Source organism: Apodemus sylvaticus, chromosome 14 (assembly GCF_947179515.1).
Source record: "Apodemus sylvaticus chromosome 14, mApoSyl1.1, whole genome shotgun sequence".
NCBI lineage: Eukaryota > Metazoa > Chordata > Mammalia > Rodentia > Muridae > Apodemus > Apodemus sylvaticus.
The window spans coordinates 26,586,899-26,595,720 of NC_067485.1; the positions used below are offsets into that span (position 1 = coordinate 26,586,899).

Below are 8,822 nucleotides of genomic sequence, written 5' to 3' on the forward strand. Positions count from 1 at the left end.
CTATCTATCTGCAAGTCGCAAAGTAGCATGACATGACTTGGTATTGGAGTGCATTTTCTCTCTTTTAATCCTGGCACTTAGGTTTATGCAAAATCTGTAACAGCTGGTTTTGTGCAAATGCCTTGCCAGATCCTACTCTTAGCCTTGAGGAGGTGTTTTGAGGCTTCTTCTGGGACCAGTGACTGCTGCCTGACAATCTACTTAAGGGGCAAGGCTGTATAGGCAATAAGGGGATTTGGACACTCCCAAAACATCTTAATATTTCCTTTATCTAATGTCACATGAGATTATGCGAGGTTATTATGTCCATAATATTTAAAGAGGGGACCACTTTTATCTCCTGGTAAGCTTGTTTACCTATAAGGTTCACAATTAGAAACGACATTTCCAATGATGTCATTTATTCAGGAGGCTACTTTACTTAGTGTGTGGGACCAAGTCTACTGGAATAAATGAGAATACAGGCAGAAGGCTTAATTATTTCACTCTTTATATTTTCAACCAGCAGATAATTGTCAGAATTTAGTGATTTCCTTCATGTGCAAAGCTCTACCTTGGGTTGGAATGAGGGAGAACTGGAGGCCAAGAAAGTAGTTAGAAGTTCTTGTATTCACTTGTAAGCACACTGGGCATGTATAACACAACCGTCTCAGTTGGCTTTAATACTCGACATCATAGCCCAGAGTCACTCAATAAGGGAGTCTCACTTGAGGGTCTTCCCAGATCAGACAGACGTGTGAGCATGGCAGTTGCGGGGTTGTCTTGATGTTAATCGATGCAGACGGGCCCAGCTCATTGAGGGTGCCACCATTCTCTGTTCCGGTGGTCATGGCTGGATATGATGGCTAGCTAAGCAGGAGCCTATAAGTGAGGCAGAGAGTGGCACTCTTCCATGGTTTCTGATTCATGCTCCTTTTTGACTTCTCTCAATGATGGACCATGACCTGGATTATAAGCCAAATAAACCCTTTACTGCTCAAGTGTGTATTGGTCAGAGTGTTCTATCACAGAAATAGAAAGGATAATATTGCAATAATATTCTTTAGTGAATGTTGAACTAGTGTTTGGTTTCACGAGATACCTACATCCTCCTGATGCCTTCTATTCATTAGACATTTCTTTCTTCTCTATGTGTCAGATACTGTAGCAGAAGGATGCAGCTTAGTTGGAGAGATGACATAGGAATAAATAATTATATAGCGTCATGTAATTATAATAATAAAGTGTGTGGAAAAGATCCTCTGAAAACAGAGAACAGAGGGTAGACTGCTCAGGATGTGTGAGCTCTTTCACAGAAGAGGCATTGTGTGAGTCCAGTCTCAAAAAGAGGGTTGGGTCAGAAGAACCTTCTGTAGAGCCATGATTATCTTGGGAAGCAGGAAGATGACTTATGGTGTGTGTATGAGTTCCTATGAGCTTTCATTTGGCAAGGTGAGATAGGGAAGGGAAATTAGAGGCAAGTGAGACAGAAGACATTAAACAGAAACTTGGGAAAAATCAAATGAGGAATTTTGATCCCTGTTTTAAAGACAGCTCTGCTATTTCCTGCCTGTGTGACTTGGGATGACTAAGGACCATGCCCATTCTTTATAGCATGGAGCTGCAACAGAAATTTGGGCTGGGGAGATGGCTCAGTGGGTCAATTGATTAGGTAGAGCGGTGTATAATACCGGCCCAACTTTGTCTTTTTCTCTCCCATCCTGTATTCCCACTCCATCTGTTCAGTCTGTAAGAGGGGGTGTTTTGAAGTAGACAGACCTCAAGGCTCTCTCCAGTTCTGGGTGCCCTCTGACTCTCTAACATTGTAATAGTGTCTTTCTTCTTCGGGTCATGCTGATCAATTATTAAATTAAATTATATATATATATATATATATATATATATATATATATATATATATATAGTGTGTGTGTGTGTGTGTGTGTGTGTGTGTGTGTGGTGTGAAGTATGTGTATAGTGTGAATATGTGTGGATATAAGCATGTGTGTGCCTCACTGTGCATGTGGACATCAGAGGACAAGTTTGTGGGTTGCTTCTCCCCTACTTTTCTGTGAGGTCTGGAAAAAAAACTCAGATTGACAGGAGGTTTTTTTTTAAGCAAGCACCTTCACCCGCTGCGCCATCTTGTCAGTCCTCATGCTGAACAATTTGCTCTGTTATTCATTAGCATCTAATTGGAAGTGTTATGACCCAGAGGAGGTAATATGCGTCCTCGTGGGGGCTGACTTACTCTGGGGCATACTTAGTTCATACACTTGAGAGCACTTCCTCATTCTGTCTCCCCAGGGACTGCATCCAATGGTCAGGTCATTGGCTGCTTGGAGTGGGAGGGACACACAAATATTTATAAAGGTCATGTTGGAAAATATTCTAAAACCATTGAACTGCAAAACATGTGTTTAGCATTTATGATGCTTGAAGTGGAAGATACTTTTATTCATCTCTGTTCTTTCTGGAGTTTAACTAACTCCTTATATCCCATGGAGAACGTCTGAGTAGGGACGAATAACAAGGACTTGCCTGCACGGGGCTTGCAACCCCCTCCTCCCGATGTAGATGAAGGTTGATTGGGATCCTAGTATTCTTAAACAATCCAACCGACAGCACCAATGAAGCATGAATTCTTCCAGATGTCTTTGAAAACTTGCTAAATTTCTGAGGGGTCAGAGGTGATGACTTACGAAACGCCAGGATCTGAGTCATGGTATGTTTCAGGGGAATCCCTAGGAGGTATACCTTAGTAGTAGCTTCAAAGTGTCAGAAAGAGGCTGTAAGTGTCCTTGTCTCTGCATGTTCCCGTTTATTTTCTAGATGAAATAGGTTATGGAAGGGGGCCATCCTATGCTTACAAGTAGAAAGTCAGCTCTGATAGGCTAAGCCCAGTTCTGACTTTAAGGGTGCCGACTGGCTCTACCCGTCAGCGGGGCTTTGTTGGCTGTACGATGATGTGCATTTCATCTTGCACCGGTATCTGCTGCCTAGGCAGACGGGTTGTTTCTCTCTGGATTGTTTCCAGGTTGTCCTCCCTCTCTTATCCAGCTGAAAGGCTCTTCCTGGTCTACCGCAGACATCCAAATGATGCTCAGAGAGGTCCAGGGTAGGTGTGAGGGAGGGTTTGTAGTGATCGAGTCAGCTTCACGGGATCTAGAAAAACCGTTGGAGACAATTCTCTGGCTGCATCTGGGAGGAATTGCGTAGGTTGGGTTAATTGAAGCAGGTAGACCCACCCTGAAAGTAGGTGACATTTGTCCATGCGCTAGGGCCCCAGGCAGCACCCAAAGGAGAAAGCAAGAGGAGCATGGGTATTTGGTGCTTTCTGCTTCCTGACTGTGTGCAACATGGCCAGCTGCCTCATGCTCCTGCTGCCACACGTTTGCTGCCGTGATTAACTCCCTCTTGAACTACGAACTGAACTAAACCCTTCCTTACTTGAGTTACTTTTATCAGATATTTTCTTGCAGCAATGAGACTGTAGTCAATACAGTTAATAGTAGTTAATTTAGACCCCTGAATAATCCAATGCGCCCCCATAGACCCGTCCACCACAATTCTTACTGGAGTTTACCGAAAGGCGTTCATTTGGTGTTTTGAAGGACACTTCTCTGATCCATTTTCTTTACTCTTGTCTGCAGCCAGCCTCTGTTGTCTCACTTCTTTCATTCCTAAGCTGTCTGTGAGCTGAAGTTGAGTGTGTCAAGTGCTAGTATTCAGCATGGTAAGCACCATACCCAAGGCTGGGTGACTTACACACAACTGAAAGGTATTCTTTTATAATTCTGGTGGCTAGGAAGTATTAAATGAAGGTGACCACAGAGTCAGAGTCTGGTGAGGGGTAGCTTTCTGGTTCATACACAGTATTTCTTACTATACCCTTAGCTGAAGAAAGGACAAGGCAGCCAGACTTGTCTCTGGGACTCCTTTTATAAACATACACATCCCACCCACAAGGGCTTTCTCATGACCTAATTACCATCCAAAGCCCCCCTCTCAAATACCATCACCCTAGAGGTTAAGATTTCAACCCAGGGACCTTGGAGGGACATAAGCATGTGACTGTTCAGCACCAGATTGGGCTAAGAGTGCTATAGAATTGGAAACGCCAGCCTCTCACAGTTCCAGTGTCTAGTTTTGCCTCTGTCCTGTCTCCTTCACCCAATCAAAACTGAATTTTATGCCCCATATGTGAATAGCGTTTCCTAAAGAAGCTTTCTCTAATGTGTGTCTGGAGCGATGGTACATTCTTCAGATTACACGCTCATTCTTGGGGCTTCACAAAAATTATTCACATATTAAAAGGCTTCGGGAAGTCCTGTGGTCTAGAAACTTGTCTAATTTGAGTTAAGCATTTCCAAACAAACAAAACACAAACTTCTTCATATTTTAAAAACCACACAGTCCTTTTTTTTCCTAGTAAGATCTATTTAAATCCCCCAACGAACATTTAAGCAACATGATTTGAGAGCATTAAAATTCCTTCCCAGCCCTGTTGACTGAGGGTGTTAGCCTTCCATGCATGGGCATTCCTGAGGCCTTAGACCTGCCCCATCATAGAGTCTGTGGGGGACAGCAGGCCTTGCTGCCTGTGTATACCTTGCATTAATGTCCCCCCTCTTTTGCTAACAGCATCTTAAATTTCTGAGAAAATTAAAATCAAGAGTCTGAGTTATATCCCTCTCACATTTACATGCTAGAGTCTTTAGGACTTCAGGATGGGACTGCAGAGACAGGCCTCTTTGAGAGGTGAGCACACTAAAGAAAGGTTGGTACAGTACACCCTAGGGTTAGGAGGCTGACACTCAGACCATGTGAAGTCCCGCAAAGAAGATGATTATGGATGGACCAGGAGTGAGGGCTCAGAGTAAGCCAACCCCGGTGACATATTGAGTTCAGACTTGTAACTTTCAGAATCATGAGGAAATAGGTATTTGGTGTTAAATTCCTAGGTTTTGGTAGCTTGGTTTGAGAGCTATTGTAAATTAGTATATTGGGTCAAAGTAAGGCTGTTCCTATTACATGGGCCCTAAGCAAATATCAGATAAGTGTGAATCTATGATTATTAGAGCTACAGTATTTGGCTATTGCTTGCCAGTGAGATATAAGTTCTATTCTCTATCCTTCCTTCCTTCCTTCCTTCCTTCCTTCCTTCCTTCCTTCCTTCCTTCCTTCCCTCCCTCCCCTTCCCTCGCTCCCTCCTTCCCCTTCCCTCGCTCCCTCCCTCCTTCTTCCCTCCCCCCTCCTTCCTTCCTTTCTCCTCTTCTTCCTCTTCCTCTTCCTCTTCCTCTTCCTCTTCCTCTTCTTCTTCTTCTTCTTCTTCTTCTTCTTCTTCTTCTTCTTCTTCTTCTTCTTCTCTCTCTCTCTCTCTCTCTCTCTCTCTCTCTCTCTCTCTCTCTCTCTCTCTCTCTCTCCCTCCCTTTTTTCATTTCCCCTTGCCTGTGAGTGCGTATGATCTGTGTGTGAGAGTGCAGGCACAGCTACCATGGCAGATATATAATGTTTGGGGGAACAACCTCAGGTGTTAGGCTTGCCTTTCACCTACTTTGAAGCAGGGTCGCTCATTCACTGCTGGTACACCAGGTCAGATGGCCTGTGAGCTTCTGATGGTTTGCGTGTCTTTGCCTCCCATCTTGTTGCATGGACACTGCAGACACAGATGTGCATTCTGCTCGTGACTTTATTGGGATCTGAACTCAGGTCCTCACCCTTGTGTGGTCAATGCTTTAAGGACCCACTGAACCATCTCCCCAGCTCTATCTCCATTTTAATTTTTTAAAAAAAATTATAAGTCTATTCAATACAAACAATCCCCTCCAACATCACTGAGGTGGCTGACCATGTCCATGACCAAAGCTACCTCTGACCAAAGCTGGTTTTTGAGCCAATTCCACCCTTGACTTTCTTGCCAGCATCAGAGGTATGTGAAAGATGACAGGCACAATCTAGGGAGGCTGGTGGAGGTAATGGCAGAGATATTGGATGCCCTTCTTGGTGAGGTATGAGTGGAAATGTCTCCAGGCAAACTGCTTCCTCCTATAGCCTGGAGACTAGAGAGACTGTGGGGTCTTCATGACATCACGATTGAGTACATTCTTGTCTTCCTGCTCTGGGTGTTTGGAGAGGTGGATGTATTTTTTTTTCCACCACTGCTTCCTCCTTGAACAGGAGTTCATAGATGGCAATAGGGTTCTTCTTGGGCATCAACATCTTGGGTGCTACTGTATCCAAAGCCAAGGCTGAAGCCAGGGAGGGAAAGGCACATGTACCTGTCCCTTATTTTCTTGTTCCATTAGAGAGAGGCATTGCCATTCTCCCAATGTGTATGATGTCACTCTGGTAGGAAGCCACTGGCAGTCATTCTGACACCACAGAGAGAGGTGGTTTCACTGAGAATAGAGCCAAACGGATCTGGCATACAGCAGCAATGGACTCAGACTACTGATCTTCTGGGAACCTCATTCTGGTCATGCCTGGAGTTTTTCAGGGCATGAGAGCATCTAAGGTACCCCTGAAAATTTCATATTGTAACTATTCTTTTCTTTTTCCAAACAGCACAGTGGGCCACGTGAAAAGCTCTGAATGTGAACTGTTATTCTCCCCCTGCACTGAATGTGATCTCAGAACTAACAGTGTTGACAGAGCCCTGAGCAGGTCCCAGTTGTCATATTTGTGGCAACTGGTGCTGTCATGTGTGTGTGTAGATCTGGGTTGTTTCTGGAGGAATGTGAGAGGCTTTGGAACTTTGGACTAGAAAAACAGTTAAATGCTGAAAACAGAGCTTAATGGGTGGCCTGCAGAGGCATGACTCGATAGATTTCAAAGGGAAACAAAAATTTAACAGTAAGCGATGTACAGACCATTTTCATTGTAGTCTGACCAAGAATCTGGCAGTGAAGTGCCCAGTGTAGGGACTGGGGATCAAATTCCAGTCTTTCACAAGAGCAGCAAATGCTCACAGTCCCCAGCCAAGCATCTCTCCAGCCCCTGATACAGCATTTCTTAATTGGAGAAAACTCTTTTAAAATCCAGGTAAGGTATCTTCTGTTAATTTTTTTTTCTGAGACAGGGTTTCTCTGTGTAGCCCTGGCTGTCCTGGAACTCACTCTCTTGACCAGGCTGGCCTCGAACTCAGAAATCCGCCTGCCTCTGCTTCCCAGAGTGCTGGGATTACAAGCGTGCACCACCACCACCACCTGGCCCCCCCTTCTGTTAAATTGTTACAGGAGAGGGGAGTAGATGGAAGGAGGGAAGGAGGGAGAAAGAGGGGGGAGAGAGAGAGAGAGAGAGAATATGCAGATTTCTAAGGGAGACCTTTGAGAAGTAAGCAAAGTCATTACAAAATAAAATATGTGAGGCCTTTCTTCCTCACTTTCAGTCTGTCGGATTTTGACCACAGTCATGGTTGGCAGTGGCAGAGAAGGTGCCACGTGGGTCTCTCCACGGTTTGGGCTGGCCAGCTGATGGCGGCGTGTGTGCAGCTCACCACTGCTGAGGGCTAGCCATGCGCCACGTACCAGGACACTGCACCAGTGGCAGGTGCTCACCAGCTTGACACACTGATAAGAGGGAAGGTATACAATAGTTATTTCCAAAGGAAACATGTTGTGACCAGACTTTTTTGGGGGTCCGGGATTACTACCAAAATGATGCTTAAAGTGCCAAATTGAATCCATTTCTGCTTTTCTTATGTTTTCCAAGGATCCACTATACATACTAATAGAAACCAACCATGAACCAGGATGAGATATCTAAACACAGGCAGGTGAGGTTGCTGAGCCACTATAGGACTCTAATTCTATGGCTGGGAACACACAGATACCTTGGGAACATAGAAATGGCTTCCTTGGGTCCACAGTGCAGGGATTTCAGTGCCCTACAACCTTGTATTCATGGAGGTGTTTGGCTTCAACTCAAATATCCCTGAAGTCAGATAAACACTATAATACGGTCCTGAGGGGTTATTTGTGCATGAGACAGATTTCCATGAGTAACTTCTGAATTTTTTTTCCAAAAGCTTTCATTAACAATAACTCTAGTGATTAGCAATGGCATTGTCCTAACTTAAATATTTGCTATAAATGGGAAGCAAATGGGCACAGTTCCCTGCCTGGCGGCACACTGGCCTACAGCATCATTTCTGACCAGCCCAGATCTACATACACATGGCAGTGCTGGTAGTCACCAACATGACCAGTGGGACCTGCAACACAGGTTCAAGTTCTTCACATGAGCTCCTCACTCCTATGCCAACATCTGTGACAGTTACTGGTTACTTTTTTCTACTTCTTCCTCTCCTTTCCTCTCTTTGCTTTGGTCCCCAAACTCCTTCTTTATCCTAGTACTTCCTTCCTCTGCCTGCTTGTCCTCCCTCCTTCCCTCCTCCCTCCCTCCTTCATCTCTCCCTCTGTTCCTCCTCCCTCCTTTCCTCCCTCCCTCCTCTCTCCCTCCTCTCTCCCTCCTCCCTCCCTCCCTCCTCCCTCCTCCCTTCCTCCCTCCTCCCTCCCTCTTCCCTCCCTCCCTCCTCCGTCCTCCCTTCCTCCCTCCTCCCTCCCTCCCTCCCTCCTTCCCTCCCTCCCTTTCCTTCCCTTTTACTGTTGATATTGAACTCCAGGCCTTATGAATGCTAAACAGACATTCTTCTACTGAGCCATGGCCCTGGTTTATCACCTCTAACTTCATTTCCGATAAGCCATTTTAATCCTTATCTCTTTGATTCTGGACTTTTCTTAAAGAAATAAAATTATTTTGAACCTGTCTCTGTCTCTCCTTTCTCTACCCTTTAAGAGGGTGTCTGGCTCATAAATACCCAGTATTTTTATCTAGGAAAT

At 44.9% G+C, this 8,822-nt stretch overlaps 1 pseudogene; it reads right to left on the reverse strand.

Moving 5' to 3' along the window:
- Positions 1 to 5,784: 5,784 nt before the first annotated feature.
- Positions 5,785 to 6,201, reverse strand: LOC127664523 (40S ribosomal protein S10-like; annotated as a pseudogene).
- Positions 6,202 to 8,822: the final 2,621 nt, after the last annotated feature.